The sequence below is a fragment of the Ambystoma mexicanum genome, chromosome 7p, assembly GCF_040938575.1.
Source record: "Ambystoma mexicanum isolate Mex_15411 chromosome 7p, UKY_AmexF1_1, whole genome shotgun sequence".
NCBI lineage: Eukaryota > Metazoa > Chordata > Amphibia > Caudata > Ambystomatidae > Ambystoma > Ambystoma mexicanum.
This window is the reverse complement of record NC_090939.1, coordinates 704,417,068-704,442,101: the sequence shown is the minus strand read 5'-3', so window position 1 is coordinate 704,442,101 and position 25,034 is coordinate 704,417,068. Positions and strand designations below refer to the sequence as shown.

Sequence of the window (25,034 nt, the reverse complement as noted above, 5' to 3'; positions counted from 1 at the left end):
CATAGTCCATTAGCTTGTGCTATTAGAAACGCTGAATTTCCCTGTCCACCTGCAGGAAATGGTGAACTGTTTCCTGACCCACAAACTTCGGCTCCAATCTTGTGAATCCCCTATTCTATTTCATGCGTCTCTCTTGACGTATACATTGGAGTTTGATTCTGAGCTTATAAGCTTTAATAGTGAGCTTTGGTTATCAACCTTCACACAGAGGACCTTTGGGACCAGGAAAAACTACCATATTTCTGTCAGCCCAAAGAATAACATGTATTTTTTTTTATTTTCCCTTCGGAGCAGCGGTTCCATCAGCAAATGCCCCTTAACACAGCACCATGAACAGCAAAGGTGTGGCTAAAATGAGCAGCAATTTTCCAAAAATGTAAATGTGGCAATTTAATTAGCAGCAAACACATGGAATTGTATTTATTTATTGGGTATTTAATAATGTGCCTATACACGAGTGTTTCAAGCCGCAACATAACAGATGATAAGAAAGCATGAATCTACATGACCTTCCAATAATTGTACCTGCTCTATGAGTTGAGGGTACATGGTGTAAACACTTCACTTGCTGTTTGATTTTCTGCTGTCAGTTATCATGGAGCAGCATACCAAGAGTACCATTATATCTTTTTTATTATCAAGTATAAAATAAATATAACTATACAACTAGTATAAAATATATAATTTATGTGTCAATTATATATAAATATATATCATATCAATATATACATTTTATACATTATTTAAAATATATACATTATTAATTATTGATATACTTAACATTCCTAGTTCCATTTATAGTTGTCCAGGTGTAAATTGTGTTCTGCTTATTTGATTGAATTAGATGCTGTGCAACATAGAGGGTGTTCACTTCTATCATAACCAGACAAGGCGGTGGAAAGAGGAAAATGAATTGTTGAAACTGCTTTGAGGTTGACTAGAAAATATTGCATCAAGAATGGAAATAATGAAAAAGAGAGGAAAGCACTTGAGATGAGGAAAAACATAGTAAGCACAGTGTGTAAAGTACACTAATACATTCATTAAAGAAAAGGCTGAACCCTAAGATTTTATTTAGCAGCCCATGCAACATGGTCAGGGGTCTGAACCTGTTAGTGGGCAACGTGGAGCACTCCCATCATGGTGTAGGTACCCTTGAAGGGCATATGCCAGAACCAATCCTATCCCAGAAGTATGATGTGGGAGTTGGGGAGCGGGGAGCACAGTCCCTAAACCTCCTGACCAAGCCTTGTACGACTCAAATTGTGAAACCACGGCCTATCGCACCATGCCTTCTAGCCTCTTCTATGGCCAAAGTTCTTCCATGGTACTGTCAGGACCATCATCTCCAAAATCTGATTCAGTGAGATCAGAGCATGAGCGTGTTAAATCAGCTAAATCACTGCTGAAGAAATCAGTGTCTTTGGACCATGTTTTGGCATCCCACTGAACTCTGGAGAGCAGGACAGTCATTTCTTGACATTGATGTGTTACCTGTTATTGTTGGCCAGAAAGCAGATGTTTGAGTATGGGCGCAGCCTGTGCTACGACAGGTTGGCCCATGGAAGGAATGCATTATGTGAGTAATGCAAATGAATTAAAAACAACAAATAAAAAAGGCCAGCATTCTATACCCTACTTTTTGTGGGTGATTTGACAAATATAATCGAATACAGTTCACAGATTATTCTCCAACTAGCTATTCTTGGAATACCATACACTGAACTAGCCACTCTCGCTCTAACACAATCTCTCTCTCGATCTCTGTGCACTCTTCTTATATATCTGTCTCCCTATATGTCTCTGTCTCACTCTGTGTGTGTGTCACATTGTCAAGCACACTTTTGCTAGAGACACCTCAGGTTTTGCTGTTAGTTGAGAGAGCACAGAATAAAATATGTATCTTGAAGGAGGATAGGTTGCTTTGTTTGTAAGTTGCTAATAGTAGTATGAGAGCAGACTTCACAGATGTATCCCCCACAGTGGGGACCAGCCTGGTATTCAGAGATACACAGTCATTCTGTTTGCCCTCCAGGAATGTCACCATCCAACTGAGGTCACAAAGACCAGATGGGGAGTTGAGGTGGACATATGTAGGCTGTGGGGGGATGCTGGAATTCTGACACACCTTGCAAATGAGCAGAGGACCAGGTTGTAAAGTTTACACCTGCAGTTGTTAGTTTGTATAGTGTGTTACTGTTTAATGTTTGTCACACTGCAGGAAATGTGTGGATAGTACAGCACTACAGACACATAAGACTCAGCACTAATTACCTTGCTTCTCTTAGAACAAACCGATCATGGGTTTTGATCTGAGCAGGATCCTTTGTAAGAAGGATGGACTTTTTGAGAGTCAGTATGGTCAGTATTTTTGAAGAAAAAAAAGCTATTTAAAAAGGAAATGATTTAGTTGCACTAAAATTCTAAACTGTCTCTTGTTAAAACTGTACACAATTAATTTCTCATGATCACTTCCAGTATGTGCTGTAGCAACAATAACAATGGTACACTTATATTACGGAGTAAAGCATATTATCAAAATTTAGAATACCTATTTAAATAATTTTCTGACAGAAGGTTATCATTCTAATGTCGACTGTCTGGCACACACCTATTGTACTCTTTTGAAACACCCATATGGGAAATAGGAAGGGCACAAATAGCAGCAATGAGGGTTCCTGAATGTGTTCGTAACATCAGAGTGTATTCTGTGAACATAAGAACAACCACATTTATTTATTTGATACAAATATATTTCATTAAAGGATTGCACTTTTGGATCACTAAAGACATAATACACACTGAGCTTGGCGCTTATTTCCCCTTTTTTTTATATCACGCACCCTAATATAAAGTGCTTGTAATCATGAACCATACATATTCTGACACCCTTAGAATTCGAATATGAAGATACATAGGATGTGTTAGGCACTCCTTTTGGTTGAAATGCCCAATTGAGCCAGACATTTAGAAGAGATTGGGCTGAGAGGGGAACATAGTTCCCAGAAATCCATAAATAATTATTCATATGGGATACCAACTTAGACCACTGCAGTGGGGTGTATCCCTTGAGCAGATATATTGAACTTGCAATCAGTCGAAGTTAAAAATCCAGTGTTATCTGAAGGATAGAGGTTGCACAAGGATTCCTTATTCCTAGGTGTCCAGCCAAAGGATCTAAAGCAAAAGGATCAAATGCCTTTTGTTCGATAAAAAAAAGGGTTGAAGGCTTTATTTATTTATTTATTTATTTATATTTTTTAGTTTGGTATGCATAAAAAAAAAATGTTAAAAAGAAAACGGGCAGTTGGGGGGGAACCCGAACCCCCCTAATCCTTTCACCTATAACCTTATTCCTATCCACGTTTTGCTCTTTCTGCCTCTGTGTCTGAATCCAACGACTTTGCTGTAATAAGGGACAATATAAGTGTGTGTACACTGCAATCCTGTTAGGATCAGCACTTCAAATCAAGTGACTTTGCGTTTGTAAATCTTAAATATCTGAATTTTTCAAAATGTCTGCCAGTTGATCGTCAAGAGCCCCCTCAGAGACATGTGTCAATGTAGTTCAAAGTTAAGTTCTTATTCAGTAGTCATTCCATGGAATCATTTAAGTTTGTTCACTATTCACTTTTTTATGTAGTGCATTTAAGCCTATTCAAAGGTCATGGCTACATCCATTGGGACTACTTAGTGATACTGTATATTCTGTGGAACAAAGAACTTAAAGCACCCTCCAATGAGAATAAACAAAAGCCAACCAACCAACTTTTTCTGTTGACTGCAAAAAACTAAGAGGAGCACAATCTCCTATTAACGTTCTGTGTCATACCAGCGGAGAATATACATTTGCATATCAGTCTGATCCTACCCATAAAGCCTGGTTTCCCCAAAATGCTGGGCATATCCTAACTAAATATGAGTATCAACAGAAAGGCTGGGCGCATGTTTCTGGTGGAATCATTGAGGTGCTGCCATGGTGCAGCTGTGTCTCTAGGCACAAAGGCAGGGAACTCTACTCACTTAGAATGAAACCCAACGTGATTGAATGTTTCCCAATAATGTGAAAAATTCTCCATGCAATGAACGATAGCCAAATACATTTAACCTAAGTTCCAACTCATAGCAGTGTAGGGCTGTAACGCCCTCAGAGGACCTAAATTATCCCAGTGCAATGCCAGGGGAGACCATAATTTGCATATCCATCGGATCTCCCTCATAATGGCAATCCAGCCTAATACAGCAGGCACATATCCTCTGTGCAAGTGTGCCAACAGCAAATTGAGGCATATTTTTACCTCCATGGTTGTCATCAGTGAGGTGCAGCTGAGATACAGCTGGGTATCTAGACACCGAGAGCAGTGGGTCCTGTGGCATTCTCCTGCTCAATCCGGTTAACACTCTAAGTAATGAAAATGTAACAGCCAGTGCAATAAATCCCCTACTGAGAACAGAAAAAAGGTCCTTGATAAGAATGCACCTCGTGGAATGTAGCTTTATGCCCTGCCTGTAGGGCGGACACAGCCTTTAAAGGCCCATCAGCCCAAGCTAAGGCAGGCCAGAGCAAAGAACAGTGGAAAACAAAAGATAAACGCCACCCGGGGAAGGGCCTCGGGTGGCTGGGATACCGGGTGGTGATTGTATAATCTCGCCTGCTGTTCCCACCACCTGATTGGCTCTGCGCCGTTCCCCGGGTATAAATGTCCTATTTTACTTCCTTTGTCATGTTTTCCCTCACATTAAACTCAGGTATCTTAATGTGCTTCTAAGGCAGCATCTTATTGATTTAATAACAATCGGATTTAGCAACATGTTTTGATCTTCCAAAAATACATGCTTCAATCTTTAATCAATTGTGGTATTAAAATTCCCATTAATTTTGTTGCTGGTTTGACAATCAGCTAGTATACATTATAGATTATAATACGTTCTATGTCCTAATGGCTGTACCCTAACCCAAAAGTATAGGATGCATTATTGATTTAAACTTTTTAATAGCCAATCAACCTATACAGTCCGCTTTAGATGTAATAATTTAAGCAAGGGAATTGAGTTCCGGAAAACCCATTGCCCCGAATCGTACTGTTCGTAAATAGGAAAATAAAATGGCCTCCCACTGATCAACATGCCTCATGACAGAACCACGTCCAAAATAATCATGGCATCTAGATAAGCTACCTTTTTTCCGTGACCCCCCAAGATAGGGATAAAAAATGAGAGGAGCGAGGATGGCTGTGCGAGGTTTGTACTCTGGAAATAGGGTGCTGCATCCTGCCGCTAAAGGTGGGCAGCTTAGCCCTGTACTTAAAAATCCGAATTGCTTTGGATATCCTTAGTTAATTGTGCCACACTGTCTGGTAAGGGCTATTGTGTACTTTAAAATGAAGTGTTATTGTTTAGACAAGTAGTAGTCATCTTGTAATATAATGTTGCAATTTATTTGGCAAATGTGTGTCCATTAGTAGCCAACACCGGCTTATGCTTCCTCCAGGCTAAGTTCATAGCATTTTCCAAATATCTTTAAGTATCCAGTTATGTCTGTGACAGCAGCTTGATTCCTAACATTCAGACTTTTAGGAGTTTTCCTTTTTTATATGCTCCTATCTCTTTAGCTAGCTTGCATTCCATGTATCCTCAGGTGCTGCGATTGCACCAGAATCTATCTATCTATCTATCTATCTATCTATCTATCTATCTATCTATCTATCTATCTATCTATCTATCTATCTATCTATCTATCTATCTATCTATCTATCTATCCATCTATCCTTTTCTATAGAAAGAAACATAGAAGACAAAATAGAGGGGCCATAGTCATCAGAGAAAGGGTTTAATCCAAGCAGTGGGGGTAGGAGGATACGTTGGATGAATTAACCAAGCTCTTCATCAAAAAGGAACGTCTTCAGATGTTTCTTGAAGACACTGGTAAAATCACAATCAGCAAGATATTTCAGAAGTAAGTTCCATAAGGTGCGGGCCCAGAAATTAAAACTGGCTCCTCCAATTTTTTTCAAATGGGCAAGTGGTTGTCTCATGAAGGACAAAATGTGCTCAGTGGGACTCCCACTCAGCTTCGTAGACATCCTCTGTGTAGTGAATACTATTGCTACATTAAATATGTATTTTTTCTTTTTTCAAAGTTATACTTAATTCAACCATTAAATGATAAAAGTCCAAAGTTCTTTGTGCAAATAATATCTTTTATTCTTTATTGTGGCAGAGGCTTAAGCCGATGCATTTTGGACATTCAGTCCATCTATAGGGTGTGCTCTAAAATATATCAACAAACATAATATTATTGTGACTCCCGGTATACATTCATTATCCAAAAAAACCTCCAACTCATCGGCATTTCAGCAATTTGTGGGCAACTTGCATACCTGTTCCAATAGAATCTGTGTGCAATGACTTCTTCAGTCCCATAAAAGAAACAATCAAACACCAAATTATATCACGGTTGTTTGGCTAACACTTCACATACTTCACTTCACATATGCTGATTGATGAAAAGTCCTCTCATTCTCATTCAATGTTTGAGCAATCAACTGCAAAACAATAATAACACAATGCCTCTCATGTAAAATGCATTGTTTTAAATAAAAACAGGAAAACGACCACTTGCTATGTACTTTCTACAAATATCTACTGAAGAAGCCAATCTTAATGGTCTTGGATAAAAAAAAAGCTTAACAGTGACTACTTCCTAAGTTGCTTGAACAGACATCTAGTGTACACCATAAACACAGCATCTGGTATACAGCATCATAAATTGCATTTTTCAAAAATATAAATGTCCACATTAGATTGCACTTAGAGCGTGCTAGTGGTTGTCTCAGCCTCATGATATTATTAGATTGTAGAGTTTGTCTAATGGGATTGCTGGTGATCCTAGTTTTGAGATAAGCAAAGGCTTCATTGTTGAGGCACTTGAAACAGTATCTAGGCTCTTGTATTGCAGACCTTTCTGAATTGGTTACCAGTGTAAGCTCCTGCGAGCTTGGATCGCATGCGATTAGCTCTTTAAGCCACAAACGGTACATACAGCGCCGTTCTGAGCAATCTGGACTTTTTTCATGTTTGACTATGATGTTCCAATCAATAATCTGTTAGAGCAGTCCAGCTTAGAGTTTATAATAACGGCTGCTAACATTGCTCAATTTTCAACATTTAGGAATGGACGAATATACCATAGTAACTTTGTGAGAAAGCAGCATGTTGATTAAAGGTAACTAGTTTGCCTGTTAAAAGATAACTGAGGGTCAAAGGAGACTCCTAGGGTCTTCAATGACTCAGAAACATGGAAGATGTGTTGAGCAATTGTAATATTCTGAAATTGTCAATCAAGTTTCTGCAGCATATGTTGAGTCCCTAGGATCAAGAGCTTTGTCTTGTAATTGATCAGAGCCAAGGAGTTCTGAACCATCCATTTTTGAATTGCTGAGAAAATAGTGTTTAGCTGCTCCGAGTCATCAGTATATACACCAGATATCTTCAAGACAATCTGGGCATCATCAGCATAGTTTGAAAAATATACCCCAAAAGTGCACAAAAGGTCACACAAAAGCCTTGAGTAAACAGTAGAAAGCAAGGGTGACACACAAGACCCGTGAGAGACTCAGGTAAGAACTGTTTTGCTACTATGAGCAATGCCCTTTACCACTCTCATGTATCTAGGGCCGAGGAAAGATTTGAACCATTATGTGGCAGTGGAGGAACATCTGTCAGTGTAGGATAGTCTATCTGCGAGAAGGCAATGATCCGCCATATCAAAAGCAGCAGAAAGATCCAATAACAGGAGCATTGCCACATTCCCATTCTCAATAGTTCCAGCAATATATGACTTCATGTCCAACAGAGCTGTCTCTGTCCCATGATTGTGGTGAAAGCCAGATTGCTGAGCGGCCAGAATATTGTGAGATTCTACAAATGATTGGTATTGCAAATATGCTATTTTGTCAAGAATCTTGAGGATGAACAGAACGTTAATAATTGGTCAATAATTTCCAACCTCTTCAGGATCATGATTTTCCTTTTTTAAAAAGGGAGTAACGCAAGCCTCCTTAATATTTTCAGGTACTAGGCTTCTCGAAAGGATCGATTTATAAATCTAGTGACCAAGGTCGTGATAATATCTTTAAAAAGAGTGGCTGGGAAGACTTCCCCCTTACAGGAAGTAGGTTTGAGATTATGAACTACCTCCAAAACGTCCTCTTCAGAGACTGCTTTAAATGAAAATAGACCTAGTTCAGGGACATGAACTTTAGTGAAATGAGAGGGAAAGACACCTGGATTAGGTAGTAGGGTTTTCTGTTGATTTTGTATATTCTCCTGATGTTTCTGTATCTTCTTTATAAAACCATCATGAACACGTAGACACCAGTTGTTATCTAGGTGTCAAAGAGGTGATGTTACTCCCCTTTAACTCTTGTAAAATAGTGAACAGCTCCTTTGATATAGATTTGGCTACTAGGATTCTAGTGTTCAAGCTGACTTCTTTAGCCTGAAAGATCGAGAACTCACAAGTTTTGGCCACCTGTTTCTAGACAGAAATATTGTAATATGTAGAGTGTTTACAGCAAATGCGTCTTGTTTTCACTTAAGTGTTCTTGCCTTACTGATCTCGGAGGTAAAAAGAACTTTGGCAATCAGAGACTTTCTCTAAGATGATGATTTAAGAGGGCAAGTGTGTCAAAAGCCTGGTTTATTGCCTGTCTCAAACGACAGGTAAAATCTTCAAGTGTGATATTTTCCTCTATGGAGGGCAGTAGAGTAGTAACCAGAGCGCGAAAGGCTTCATGCGTTATGTTCCGGGGATTCCTAAACATAGTGGTCTTTATAGACAGCTGTCTGTCATTAAAATAGTCCTTATTGTGTATATCAAATAGTATAAAAGAATGATCAGACCAGTTATGTTGGAAATGTTTTGGTTTTTTGACAAGACCCAATCCAGGGCATTCCCCCCTATATCGGTAGGCAGTTTAACATGCTGAGAATAATCCAGGGTCTGGAAGGTTTTGAAAAGAGAAGTTGCTCCTGAATCAGAGGGATTATTAGCCCATAAATTAAAGTCCCCCAAAATCACAATAGACATTGCCCAGAAAAGCACACAGTTGTTACTTAAATAGAGGAGTGATCATGGTGGTCTATATAACAATATAAGGCTCAAAGTTGTCACAGGATTGATGTTAAGTTTCAAGTATTGAGCCTCATATTGGTCCAGTCCAGGAGTATCAGATATGTAGAAGTAAAGGTTAGATTTGAAAATTAATGCTACCCCACCACCTCTCTTTTTAGTACATTTGGAATTTAAATCTGAGTACCCGGGGTGTGCTGTCATTTGAAGAGAGTATTGGGCAGCCTCATGAAGCCAAGTCTCTGTGACAGCCAAAAAGTCAATTTTGGTTTCGGAAATAAAATCAGCTATTTCAGTTCTGTGTTTAACTAGTGAGAGGATATTGAGAAGATCAAATTTAAGAGCAAGTGTGTTAGTGGATACCATAGGTAGATTAGTACCAAGATCAATTGTGCTATTCATAGGAGCCTGTACCTCAATATTGTTGGGTACCTTAGGCTGATCCATCAACAAGGGGACCAAGAAGATATTAAAGTTATTAACAGTAGCAGTGTGATTGCTATTTGACTTACCCATTGCATTACAGGCATGTAAAGTATCATCTTTAACCATGAGTAGCCTAGCTCAATGGCAGAGATTAAATCATTCTGAGATGCCATAATAATGGAGGAAACTCAGCAGTGATAAAACCCAAGACAGGGAGAGCAAAAAGATATTGCACACTTACCTGGACACAAATTGGCAAAAAACGGCTCCTACGCACCGGCGCTTATGCGCCTGACGTGATATTAAGCAGAGAAAAAGAACTACAAAAGTTAAGGGAAATGTAGTTCCAGCAAGGTTTCACAGCCCGGGAGCAGCAACGGAGCAGTAAAACATAGGATTAACTATAATGGACGTGATTATCTCCCACAAAGGAGCAAAATAGAATGGTGCACCAATAGTAAGACATACTACTCTGTGTCTCTTGGTCACAAAAGTAAAGGGCACTGCATACTCCATGGACTGCTTCGGGTCATTGGAAAGTGCACAGGCCCTCATTAAGTGTTTGCTGCTATCCTGCTGGTATTACCAGCGGGATACCGGCAAACTGCCCTTACTGTCTACTTTCCGATATCCCGGCATTACCAGGCTATTACGGGCAGCAGAGAGCTGGGAAGTTCCCAGTGGGAATTGGAATTGTCTGAATCATTGGTGCTGGCAGCAGAGAGCTGGGAAGTTCCCAGTGGGAATTGGAATTGTCTGAATCATTGGTGCCAGTGATTCAGGCATTTCTAGGCAGGTCAGGCTGCTGGGAGATCTGTGCCCCCCACCAGCAAACTTGAAGTGTGCTGATCTGGAAAAAAATGCCAGAGCAAGAATTACCGCCATTTATTACAGCATTCTTTTGGACAGGCGCACTTCTAATGATGCCATAACCCAACACCATCTAAAATGCAACCATCAAGGTGCAGAGTGTATTCTATTTTCAGATACCCCTTTTGAAATACTTCTCAGGAACTGTTCACCATTGCTACAGCAAAAGTACTTCCACTCAGCCTTGTTTCCAATGTAAAATATCTTAGGTTCAAGATGTTTAGTTACACATTGACAAACGCAGTAGGAATATTTTGACGGGGGATCTTTTCAGCAACATCTGCTGAAAAAGATAAAACGTGTTTCCATTGGGTAGAAATCTCTGCACGGTAGAGTGTGAAAAGATTACCACAGATTTTATTGGTGGACGTTCCAATATTCAGACGTGCACTTCCCATCCAACATGACAGAGCATGCCTACTTTCAGGTCCATGTCATTATGCCCTTTTAAAGCCTATCCTAATGTCTCTGCACTGGCTTCCCAACAATAGCCTATTTGCATGCAAGTCATGCAAAGCTGTGCACGACCACACAAAGTTGGAAAAGCCATCACCATTTGAAGTGGGATACACGACCTGCACAGTAAAGACCTGCTGCACATAGAAATCCTGACTTTAGAAAATACTAACATCTTAATCAGTATTTCCCTGGCTTCTCTGGGTGTGCCTCTAACACTGCATCTCACAGGTGTATAGCTAGAAGTTAAAGTGAAAGGCTGACCCCAGTTCCATGTCCAGGTGTCATACTGAACTTCTTTTTAACTAGGACCGGATTCCCCAGAATACTACAGCGTTGCTCCGTGGTGCTCCTGTTCAGGCCAACCATGTTTTTGGAAGGACTGCATGCCAGAATCAAGTGGAAAGAGTAACAACGGCAATGCCCCCTCTCATCTTCTGGGTGGGTACATCACAGGTCAGATGGCCCAATGAATCGAACTCACAGTGCACAGCAGTGACTTCTCCCTGGCATCCAAGTTTTCCACCAACTTACTGGATCAAACCCATTGGAGGAGAACCTGTATTCCAGAGATGAAGCAGTGAGCTGCACAGCAGAATATGCTACTGTTATTTATTTTTGTTTGGACATGCCCTTGAGTCTGTGCTTGTATTTGTGCATTGAAAAATATAGCACATGTATAATATTCAATATTTAATAAATATGACATATGTAAGAACCTTGCACTTTAGAGCTTAAAATAGCTGGTCTACTCTTTGCCGCATGCAAGTTAGGGAATCAAAATTTTATTGGCAGTATTACTTCAGGTAATTTCGTCAAACTCAATTACCGTTACAGCAGTTATGCCCTGATTTAGAATTAGGGTTATTCCCCACTTTGGGGGTCCTATTGAATTCCATTAGGGATAAGAAATACCACCAACTATTACCACTACCATTACTGACATAATTACCGCCTGTTTTACCTCCCCTCATAAGCAGGAAGTTTCTAACTGGATGTGGGTTTCCCATCACAAAACCAGGCAGAGCTGTAAAACAGATGGTATTTGTAAATACTTCCTGCTTCACCACAACAGCCAGACTCTTAATCAGGGCCTTAGCCAGGATTGTCTAACAAGTGGGGCCTGAAGCTAATGTAGATGGGCCCACAGCAGTGACATTAACATCTACAAATTCCCACACAGCACTGCCGAGAGGGCATTTACAGATTTTGAGTGGGCCTTGCCTACTTAGGCCCTACCCTGTCTATGCCTCTGTTCTTAATGATGCCGTAGGTCTCTTCTCTGCACGACTCGTCTTAAATTCTAGTCTCTAAAAAGACATTAATCACATTTTTTACATTTTTTGATTACTGTAGATTTCTGAATTCCATTCCTAGAATAAACTTTTAGTCTAGAACCTTGGTTTCCTATGCGAAAGTTAACACAATGTGTCAGGCGGTAATACGGCAGTAATTCCGATTCAGTGGAATTCCATTACTGGCGTGGTGTTTGGTGGAATCACTGCCATTTTACAACTTGGCAGGAGCGTGCACTCACCATTGGCGGTAACAGAAATTCTGCCTGGTGGAATTACGTCAGAAACTGCCTGCTTTTGGCAGAATTACCATTACCGCCATACATTCAGCAGTAATTCTGCCAGTGGAAATAGCATTATCACCAGAATGGGAAGCACAGTGGTGGGCATTTTGAAAAATTCAATCCGCCCTGAATCCATCAGCTTCTGTCATCCTGACGCTAAGGAAGCAGAAGTTCAGTGAGGCTAAGATGCAGGTCCTCACTGACTAGTTGCTGGCCCATGCTGAAGAGCTCTATGGCTCCCGGCATCAGAAAACATCTGGACAAAGGAAGGAAGCTAGCTGGACAGGCATCAGAGAGTGGTGAGGACTGCAGGAAGCGTTGGGACACCTGAAAGGCAGGGTCTGCAGCCTCCTGTCCAAACACCGGTGGGGGACATTAGCCACAGGAGGCGAATGTTCTCTCCATCCTCCACATGAATGCGATCGAGGGACTTAGGAGTGCCGAGGTCGGAGCCAGCTGTCAAGGTAATTCAGGTGAGTTTGAATGCCCACCAATCCACTGACAATGCAATGGCCAAATTACCACCCCAAGCATCTTCCTCAGCGTATATGGGCCCAATGAACAGGTGAAGGTGTCACCACATAGCAATGCAGCCAAAGGCACCACCAGCTAATGCGTATGCAAGCAGGGTTGGGTTTAGGGCGCCACATCTGCCCCCCTGATATGCTGGCTCGGAGGAGTCTTACAAGGGATCCCCAAGCTGGTGTGTTGAAGGTTTTCTGTTGTAAGTGATTGTCTTATACTTAACAATCTCAAAGGAAAGAACTCAGGCACACTCCTTTTGGGTGACTTAAATAGATGGAGGGGAAATCCAACTGACAAAGAGGCTATCAGCCTAGAAAAACACCTCTCCGACATTAGTTATTCGATCGCCAACAAAGGTCCGACCAACAATTCAAACAACCAACTTGATTGGGTTATTACCAATAACATAGACCTCACAGTTACAAACACACAGCCCTGTATCTGGAGCGATCACTATAAAATTGAAGCTACACTCTCACTGTCATTTAAAAAAACCCTTCCCGACAACACACCCAAAACTATCCAAAGCAGAAATCTCAAGAAAATCACCCCAGATATTCTCTCGCAGGGGATCTCATACATTATGAGTAACACCACAGATGATGATTCCTGCGACAGTATCATCTCCACATACAATAATCACTTCCAAGAGCTACTAGATAAAACTGCCCCATTAAAAAATAAACAAGCACGCGCCAATCCTAACCACCAACATTGGTACACCGCGGAACTTGGCTCCCTCAAAACAGCCAAGAGGAAACTTGAAAGACAGTGGCTTAAAACCCCCACAGAACTTAATAAAGACAAATGGAAGGAATATGACATTCTGTATAGAAACAAAATAACTGAAACAAAGCAAAACTATTATAATGAACAAATTACAGGTGCATCCAACTCCACAGGAAAGTTGTTCCAAATCTTAAAAACCTTCGAAAAGCCACCCACTCTCACTCCTCCCTTCCAGCCAACCATGTTGGACTGTGAAAAGGTCCAAACTGCATTTGCACAAAAAATCTCAAAAGCCAGAGATACCATCTTAAATTGCTCCATCACTGACACCACTCTGATGATCAACAAGGTAGCCCCCGAAATTAAAATACCTAAGTTTCAATTCACATCAATAACACTAGAAACTATGTCAGACACTCTCTCTAACATGAATTGTACTTCATGCCCTGAAAATATACTGCCCCCTAAATTCATTCTAGACAATATAGCCATCTTCTCACCTTTCCTTTGCCGTATGGCAAACTCGTCCTTTAGAGACCGGACTGTTCCTACTAGTCTAAAAACAGTAACGGTCACACCATTGTTAAAAAAGCCTGGCCTAGACCAGCAAAACCCAGCTAACCTTCGACCTATCACAAATTGTAATTTTTTGCTGAAGATTCTTGATAAATTAGCTACACATCAATTCCAAGAATACGTAGATAAGCACGATTTGTTACATCCCCAGCAATCAGGATTTAGAAGTGCACACAGCACAGAATCTGCATTACTTGACCTTCAGTCTAAAATGCTGGAAATCGTCGACAAAGGAAAGGCCGGCCTGCTCATCCTGTTGGACCTCTCAGCGGCCTTTGATTTACTAGATCATGGAAAGCTCCGCGAGGCCCTGGGAAAAGCAGGAAACTGTGCCGATGAGGCCATTGAGTGGATATCCTCTTTCTTGGAGAACAGAAAATCTAAAATCACCTGGGGTGGTTATTCCTCCAGTACGAACCCGGTGGACTGCGGCGTCCCACAAGGCGCCAGCTTTTCACCTCTTCTATTTAATCTTTATATTTGTTGTCTCTGCACCCTTCTATCGCAGTTGGGCATCTTCTTTACCAACTTCGCAGATGATACACAACTGATCATAGAACTCAGCGGAGACCATGCTACAGATAACAACAGGCTGTCAGCAGTCTATAACACTATAGAATGCTGGATGAAGGCCCACTGGATGTGTCTAAATGGCTCAAAAACTGAACTTATGACATTTGGATCCACAAAAGCGTTATCCAAGCTAGGCCCAGTCTATTCGTCCTTCACTATCAAGGACTCCAACATTGTAGTATCAAGCAAAGTGAAAACTCTTGGCATATACCTACAATCCTCACTAGGAGCAGACGCACAGGTCTCATACCTTAAAAAGAACTGCCAATACTATCAGAGACTATTACGCCGTATCAGGCCATATCTCAACGCCAAAAATAGCGCTACCATCGCTAGAGCCACAATTTTGTCCCGACTGGATTATGGGAATGCGTTGATGCTTGGGTCAAGTAACTCCTGCATCAAACAATGCCAGATAATCCAGAACAATGCTATTAGAACTATCACCGGCAAATCCAAGCGCGAGCACATCACTCACGACCGAATAGGTCTTCATTGGCTCGCTATAGAGGAGCGTATCAAATTCAAATCGCTGACCCTCGTCCATCGCTGTCTATTCGGCACGGCCCCCTCCTACCTTAAAAGGGAATTTTGCTGGTACGAACCAAGCCGTTGCCTCAGATCAGCTAAAAAAGGCTTACTTAAAGTCAACCACACTAGAATCAAGGCTAACGGACTCGGGAGAGCTTTCCCCACCAAAGCCATTGCACTCTGGAACGAGCTTCCAGACAACCTTAGACTGGAAAGCAGTCACTCCTTATTCAGGAAGCAGCTGAAAACGTTACTCTTCCGGTAATTAACTTCTTTCAGCCTGGACTGTCCTGAGTCCTCCTCTTTTCTTCTTTATGTAGTCCTGTGAACTCCGTCTTACGTGTTTTTGTCGCGCCCTGATGCTCGCGAGCTGCGGCGCGTAATACATATATAAATAAATAAATAAATAAAAACAGAGAGCCCCCTTCTTCCATCCGGGAGCAGGGAGTCAATCATTTCAACAGAGCACTGTTGCCATACCAGCTGGTATAGCAGCGGCGCTTTTCTGAAATGATGAACTCTCGACTCCAGCACAGGAGCAGGGTACTCTCCATTTCAATGCTGCACTCCTGCTACACCAGCATGGGTCCTCCTTTTCTGGTGTTGGCATGTGCTCATCAGGGGATAGGGGGATGTTCCACATCAGGCAAATGTTGCACACCTTCTCTGGCCTCTACATTTAAGTATTTCCAGTCCTGTGTAGGCACTGGTAACAAGCCCTCAACAGGCCAAATGTCCGCTCGATGCAGAGCCTGATCTGGATGTGTGCTTCGTTGTAGCCTCCTGTGGCGTCTGTGGATTCCACATGGGTGTCATCAGCCATGGTAGCAGGGGTATCCAGAGTCATCAGCAAGGGCAAATGTCATAGGTGTCAGTCACAGAGAATTGTGGTTGTGGTTGTGTTGACTTTTCTACCTTAGTCTCCTTGGTTACCTGAATGCTCTCCATGCGTTCTGATTGGCTGGCTGGCTGGATTTGCAGGACAGTCACCCTGCTGTGTGAGTGACAGCTAGGCTGTGCATGAATGGGAGAAACCTGCATAAAAGGGGGGATCTTCTTGAATTAAAGACGACTGGAAGAAATATCTGATGAAGGAATCATGAAGAGAAGCTTGCTGCATCCTCCTGGACCATTGAACTGCCCAGTGAATCCCTGCTACTGTGCTGAAACTCCTTGTCCGAATTGAGAAGAGAAGCTCCAGAGAGGGTGAATTCTTCCCATGGGTTAGTGGTACCAACTAACCCTGAGACAAACTTGGCTGGAAGACATTCCCCAACTGGATGTACTTCTATGCTGCTGCTGGAACGGAGTGCCAGAGGTCGATAAATCTGTAGTCGAGTGCAACATCTGTAAGATGGCCAAAAGCTCCAGGAGTTGTCTGAGTACCCTCTCAAAGTAGGACAACCTAAGCTTGAGTCACCTCACCTGGAATAAAGGAGTGAAGGAAGCCCAACCGGTGTCCAAGATCCGCAGTGCTGGTGTTTACCACACGCTGAAACAGCAAAGTGCTGCTGATCCGAAAAGAGCCCGTAGCGGCCGCGGCCTTCGAACTGTTGTGCATGAGTCCTCCAGATGTCCTCCCTCTTGTCCGGATGACTGAGGCCCAGGAACCCGGGACGGCAACACAACAACCAGGACAGAAGCCAGCTGGATCCTCTTCTTCTAACCAAAGGTACTGTTCTTACTAAGGGGTACTTACCTCTTTGTCTGTAGCTTGCATTATCTCACTTGAGACTTGCATTAGCTGTTTTTTCGAGAGATGGTTTCAGCTCTACCTTTCGCAAGTATACCAGCTTGTGGCCGAACAGGGGATTAATCTACAACAACACTCTAACTTTGTGCAATACATTTTGGCTATCTAAGAAGTGCCTCAGCGCCATAGACTTTGTTCCAAATTGACTTTGGCTGTCCTGGCTTTCTGCAGACTCTTCTAGTCCATTGAGTTTGATTCTAACTCTCCCTCATAGGCGATACATTGGTTTTTAACTAATATTGCTGGGAAATGTTTTCATCTAGACTTCCTTGGGAGATTTAAAAGTGCTCAAATGCTTTGAGACACTTGCTTAACCTTTTTCCCTCCCTGACGGTTACTTTTCACAACCTCAGAATTCTACAAAGTACAAAAGTGATATATAAATGCCAATACTGTCCTAGTAATTGAAGTCACCTCAGGGAGTAGGAAGTGTGTATGAAGCATCTCTAAACAGTATCTACTTGATTTACCTTGATTCTGAAAAAGTGTTTTTGAAGTGTATTTTTATTGTTGCACATTGACCTTTTTAAAGAATTCTCATTTTAGACTGCCTGTTAAATAAATAAATAAATATTTTACTAGAAAACCATGACTTTAAGTGTTATTTGGATAATTGCAATTGAGGATTTCGATGTTACAGCTCTACAACTCACATTTACCCCAACCAACATGTGTAGTTCAGACCTATACCAATTGGTCAGTTACCTAATACCAAGAGGACAAGATTGGTGTAGTTTCCCACATGTTTACTGCATAAAATCTTGCCTAACACTAGTATCAGGCAGTGAAGATGTGTGTAGAGTGGTTACATTGAGTATTTTTTGTACTTGTTTCCATCTAAATCAGCCACAAGGCTAAGCTCCATAAAAAAAGTCAAGCAACTGTAACATGCCGAATATAGAAAACGTCAATGAGACAGCTCTGGTTATTCTGACAGTAGATCAACTGAAAGATATGTGCAAAACCAGAGGTCTGACTGTACAGGGAAAGACATGTGAATTAGTTACAAGGTTGTTGAATCACCAAAGTTTGGGTAGTAGGCCTGTAGCACCTACTATCCCAAGTAATGTGGAAAATGATGATGAGGATGACAGTTTAGATTCTAACTCCAATCTGCAAGAGGAGTCAGAGGAGGTAGAGGAGTCTCAGGAAGAGAGCCCCTCTCTGCCACAGCCTGCCCTTATGCCTCAGCCCCTTTCCATTGGGACCCAACAAGGTCCAACATTAAGCCCAGAATATGTTTCTCTTGAAAGAATGAGATGAAAGTTGGAGTTAAAAAAGTTGAATGCTCAGAGTTAAAAAAGTTGAATGCTCAAGCTGAAGCCAAACATCAAGATATCAAACTCAAAGAGAGGGAGATGTAACATGAGATGGATATGAAAAAACTGTCCCTTGGTTCTGCTTCCCTTTCAGGGTCCTCTAGGTCTGCTAGTGCCAAGAGGCCTCACCTGCCCAAAAAAGCAGTGAGTATGTATGAACCAAAACTTGATTTATTGGATTGGCTGGGCACATTTGAATACACCTATGGTCTTCAAGGAATCAGTGGGAATGATTTAATCCATTGGCTCATGTCTAGGCTCCCCCTGAATGGCTGTCATACTGTAATGGAGTTGAGAGAAATGTTATGAATCATTGAAACTGGCATTAATTGCCAGATTTGGGAAAACTCCTTCCCAGAAACTTAAGAGGTTTAGGTCCCTCAAAACAACTGATGGTACCCCTTGGACTACCTGGGTATGTGAGTGTTTAAAGAACGTAGATGGCTGGGTTAAGGGTTACAGAGTGAAAGCCTTTGACGGAATGAGAAATCTGTTTTTGTTAGAATCTATTTTTGTTGCCTGCCCTTCTGAGCTGAGGCAGCATTTGAGTGACTCAAACGAGATTGATCCCAAAAAGTTAGAACAGGCTGCTGATTTGTGGGTAGCCAACAGAGCCACTAGCAAGGACTCTGGGGCAACTCACAACAAGGAGGAGTGAAAGCAGCACAAAGGTGAGAATAAAGAAGTTTCTAATTCTAACCCCTAAGAAGAGGTCTGCAAACAACATAAGGGTAGATCCCATGGGAAACCTGGCAGGTCTATTGAACCCTCTGGTGCTCAACCAAAGGGAGGTCAGCAGAAACCCCCATTCAAGAGGGCATTTGGGAAATGCTTTGCCTGTGGGCCTGAAGACCAGATGCAAGGGTAAACCTTCAGGGGTCAGCACTGCCTCCTTAGCTGTCATCCCAGAGGGCAAAGTACAAATGGCTAGTGCCCACTTTCGCCTACTATCTGAAGAACCCTTTGGTGTTAAGCCAGTGTATCTTTAGTGTCCCTGGTTCTGTGTAAAAAACGGAATATGGATGTGTATAGCTCCATTCCAGATAACACAAAAGGATATCATATGGACAGTGTCTTGTGAATGGCCAGGAAACTCCTACCATGAGACACACTGGGGCCAGTGGAACAGTTGTGGATGAAAGCTTTTTTAAACCTGAGGATATGGCTAAGGCACCCAAAGGTCCCACTAGATTTGCTGGAGGCCCTGTCCAACTAATTCCAATTCTATCAGCTCTCATTCACTCTAACAATATGACAGTAAGGATCACTGTCAGTGTTCAGAATGAGGTGCCTGGGAGAGTCCTGTTGGGGAATTACATAAATACTCTAGGAGTAGTGCCCAGTACCCCCAGGCCTCCCAGTAGGAAGAGACAGGAACAAGCCAAAATGGCTATAGACAAACCTCAAGAGACAACTCTGAGCCTGTGGGACCTCTACAGAGAACCCCACTTTAAGTCCTTGTGCTAGTAAGTTAACATCTAACCAAGGGAAATCCAAGACTAGAGTATTACGGAAATGGGAGCCCCCACCATGCTCCCTCATTGCCACTGCAATTGTAAGTCTTTGACCCACACTGGTTCTGAAGAGGAAGGGGTGGGTAGACAAATTGGACTCAATATAGGCCTGTGAAACCGGTAATTCTCTAAGCTGGTGGAAAACCAGGAAACCTAAGTCTAAGGCTAAACACCTTAAGACTGTTGGATCTTCTGCTGAAGACTCCAGTACACATCCTAGTGTTAGGAGGGAAACTTCCAAGCCAAGTAAAATAAGATTTAAGAGGAAGTGGAAGCATGTACCTTGCTTGACCACAACCCCTCCAACCAAGATACCAGAGACCCAACCTGCTCTTGTAAGAGTGATGGTGAGGCATCTTGGAGGCCCCTCTAGGTCGAAGGGACTTCTTTCTAAGGACCCCTTGAAAAAGCCTATTGTAGGTGCAGAAGTTGTCAGAACCTCTGAGGGACTGTTTACCCAGATCCCCTATACATTAAACAAGAGAGATGGACCCAACAGTATCCGGTCATATAGCTTACACATGAGAACACTGGTTAAAAAGTGCCATAGCAAGGTTACAAAGGGTTGCTGGTATTCTCAGCAAACAATTTAACCAACTTGCAACAGGAGATCCATCCTGGTGAGGATTAGATCCTCCTGTCCCTTAGTCTGGGGGGGGGGGGGCGAGTGTTAGGGAGAATTTTCATGTTAGTGCTTAATTCCTCCCACCTTAGAGACCCCCAGCTCTTTTGCTGGACTATATGTTTCCTTTGTTTTTGGAGTCTCACAAACTCCATAGGCATCTACTTTTTGTAGACACACACCACCTTCAGTGCAGTGTCACAGAGAAATACTTTAGATTTCTCTTAAGGGTTAAATACCTTTTCTTGTGAGAACTACTGTTCCCAAGAAGAGTAAAGTGAAATTGACTACTTAACTTTTCTCTTTGTGGGTCCATCACACCCCATCTTATTTGAAGTGCTGCAGGGTGCTTAGTAGCCCATTTTCCTACTTACTCATGTAACATTTTTTATGTTACCCTCACTACTTTAAATGGCTGGTGGCAGTGGTTTATTTTCCTACCATTGTGCTTTTCTACCGAAGGCTGAATCCTCAGCTGCAGAATAGCACCCATGGGTAACTATTGTGTCAAAATGGCCTGGTCTTCTTCTTTTGCCATTTCTTGTTTGTGGGGTCTTTCTGGGGTTTTGTACATTAGTACAAATGTAAGTGGTCCCCTGCATACAATTAGCATATCTTTTAAGATCCCCCCCCCCCCAAGCGCGTTCTAGCATTGTTCTGTTCTTGAGGCATTCATACACTCTAACAAAAACTGTTCAAATTCTGTTTCAAAGTAATCTCTCTAACCATGATCAGCTGGCATGAGCAGTGCTATTTCTTTGACTGGTGTTTCACTTCTCTTTACCTTTGGTAGGTCAGCACATATTAGAAACACACTAGCATTTAATCACCAAACCTATGGCTCAGATGGGGCACAGGGGCCAGCCTTACTATTGCTTTCGTTCTTTTAACCTCATGAAATAAAAGACAACAGAAGGCGAACAGGAAATTAGAATGACAGAAAAAGAATGGAATATGGAGACCAGATAATACGAAAAGAAAGGTAGAAAAGGGAAACACAATTATGTAAAGAATGCAAGAGAAATGAAGAATAAAGTAAAAGATGACATTTTTACGTCATATCAATTATAAATCTTGTGTTCTTATTGTGGCATTGCATTTTTAAAGTCTAAGCCAACTGGATGATGTGCTTACATAGGGGTACTGGCAAATATTGGCAGAGTTAGCTTGGACATGTGTTCTTATAGTATCATTACTGGCATAAAGTGTGCATCTAGCATGGAAATGTATTGACACATCTAATCTGACAATGTGTTTGGTGCAGTCAGTCTACCCATTTCATACTGTGGCATGACATTATTTTACTTGCCATCTATGATACAGCAATAATGATGAGTGGTGTTGCATAGCTAGACAGTCTAGCCATGTAATACATCTTATCATGCTTGCTTTATCACAGATGCCTACGAAAAAATCCCATGCCACAGTATCAAATGGCTTAATTGACAGCACTAAAATGGCAGTATAGCCCTGTAATAACACATCATGCTTCTTTTATTATAATTGCAAAGTAAAACATTATATCCTACTGTCCCTCCAGACCTGCCTCACCTGCCAAAACCAGTTCCCCAGGCGGACATAAAAAAAACAAGCACAGCACATTCACTCCCTCATTCACACACTATGACTATGCATCAGTCACTCACTCATTCAAACAGCATTCACACAGCTTTCAGTGGCTCCTTCACATGGGCATCAATGCACCAAACAATTGGTCACTCACACGTGCATACATACACACATAACGACATACTACACGCACAATCACAGATACAAAATACAATTCAATTTCAACACTGACCTTCAGCCCTGGTCCATATGCTGCTCCTTGCCACAGTAACACCTTTTGTGACATGGGCCTCTTTGATCCCATACACAAGAACAGGAACCATGAATCACAGATCCCTGTTTCCATCACCTGTCTGCAAAAGCTGGTTTGCCGCATTGTCAGCAGCCCATTCAGTCTGAATGTACAGGGAGGTGTTAGTGCACCCCCTCACACATTCAAATGTGCAGTATTCCCAGCCTGAATCCCTTATGGGCCATGCAAGGATAGGGAATCAATATGCTCCCGGCTTTGCATGGTCCAATGGACATGGACGCTGGGGATTGAGCTTAGGGCCTTTTTTAGGAGCGTGCAAGCAATCAATGGGTTCACAGAATAATTCTGAGTCCAAATAACCGAACCAACGGAGCAAGATGGTAAAGTACTGTTTTATTATCAATTATCTAAACCAGGGAGTTACAATGAACATCACCGGACGTATGCTCGATTTCTCTCAACAATCCTTTTATAAAGACATGATTATATACTTAAAATACATTAGAGTTGATGTTATACTACATGTCAAATAATGAAAAACCTACTGGGGATCAGAACAGGCTTTAGGGGAACATCTAAGTACACATTATATAGGAACTAGGATTGTGATTGGCTGTCCACTGTCAGGTGGACAATATATGTCTACCTCTAAAACATGTAATCTTAAAAAAACATCAATCACATGGTTTCTCATTGGTCTTCAATCTATAACGTACTTCATTATAGGGACCACTACAATTGGTTGGCACACTTGTGCCTTGTCTGGAACATTCAGTTAATTTAGCAGTATGTAAGCCCAGACCCAGGTGCAAGGAGGTGGGCCTGACTTCTACCTCCCCAACCAATTCGTCCAGCATTTCTCATCACCCAAGCCTTCTGCCATGAGGATTGCCTTTGAACTTGACCTTGCAAAGTATCCTCTGTCTCTGAGAATACATGTGAGTGCAGGCACTCACTTTCGTGTTCTAGGGCTCCAAGTTCAACTCTCTTTTCATCCTCCGCTCACGTGACAGGAGACCACAATGTGATCCTTTTTGCAGGTTTTAAATCTCTTAAATGAATAAAACGTGGCGCTCTTGGTGTTCTTTCTTTGCACCTTAACTAGAGATGATTCATCCTTGCATGTCCAATCCTTTCCAGAATAGATAGCCAACCATTGCTGCTTCAGTCTTGACTTCAGGCCATACAACCTCCCCATGCAGCTCCATGATTCAGCTTATTCTTGCTGCAACAATATTTTTCCTTTCTTCTTCATGTATCCTGGCTTACTAAAATTCATGAAACCGATAACCAGCTTCTATACAGTGGCGGTGTTGCCTGCATTCACTATGTATAGCCAGCTTCTATGATGACTTAGTCTACTTGCATTTCAGCGTCTGTACAATTATTTAATGGTTGATTCTCTGTAGCACTTTGTGCATGTGTAATCTTTTTTGTATTTAAGTTCACTTGATTCTTTACTTCCTCATTAGTTTCTTTAGGATCTCTACATCCTCTTCAGTCCGTATCCTGAGATGTCGTTCATACTCTCTTTTGACGTCACAAGCTTCTTTCATTGCCCTTTTCTCATATTCCTTCAGGGAGTTCCTCCCTCAGATTGTCGTCTCTTCGCAGATACATTCGATAGGGTTGTCTCAATGGGTATCTTCTTTCGAATATATGCTGCACTATTGGCACAACGGCTGGTGTCAAACACAGCACGATATCAGGCTTCCAACAAATGGGAGGTAGGATGGCGGGGTTTCCTGCAGAGGCATGCAGCTGCTCCTCTACAGGATCATAAACTGTCAAAGGAAAACCACATTTCTCTTTGACATTTTAAGTCACAGATCCTTTATAATGGGTGAGCGTAGTGATAGGTTGGTGCCCCCTCGTCCATTATGGATGAGGCACCCCAGTGGAGCTTGATCTGTGTACACTGTTTACTCCATTCCTGCCACCTTACATTAACACTGCTTCTAACATATGCAGTATTGCAGTACTTTTATTGCAAATTTAACACTAGCTACAATTCTGCTGGGAAAACAATTTGAGAGGTATTACTGAAAATGTCTACCGTTGCAAGTGCAATTAGCACTAGGGAAGAAACTGCCTTACTGCGGAAAAAAAAACATTCTTTCATTGTATTTTTGCAACAAGACAAATTTTGTACTAGGTCCAGGTCTAAGTCAAACATTGCCCTAGTGGAAAAACACTTTGGGCCTCATTATGAGGAGGGCGGTAAGGGGTTAATGGCGCCGCTAAAGGTCCTGGAGCTGTTAACCCCTTACCGCCCCATTACGAAGTCCGCTCGCGGGACCCGCTCAGGATGCCTGGTTTTACCAGACATCCTTAACAGGTCCCGCGAGTGGCCCAGCATGCTAACAATGGGCCCGTCATTAACGGGCCCATTGTTAGCATGCTCCCCATTCCCATTGAGCCCTGAATTGGGAAATACCAGGCCCTCCAAGGTCAGAATGGCCCGGTATTTCCCCAGTCAGGGAACCCGGACCCAGACATGGGTTTGGGCATAGCCATGCCCTTATTAAGGGCATGGCTACCTCCAAACTCGTAATGAGGCACTTTCTTGTTTGCACTAGAAACTTTATTGCCCTAATGCTAATTGC

General features: G+C 42.0%; 1 protein-coding gene across 1 annotated transcript in view; it reads left to right on the top strand.

Annotated features, from left to right (window-relative positions):
* The window catches only part of ACE2 (angiotensin converting enzyme 2), a 475,687-nt gene that overhangs the window by 375,388 nt on the left and 75,265 nt on the right, over nt 1-25,034 (top strand). The window lies entirely within an intron of this gene.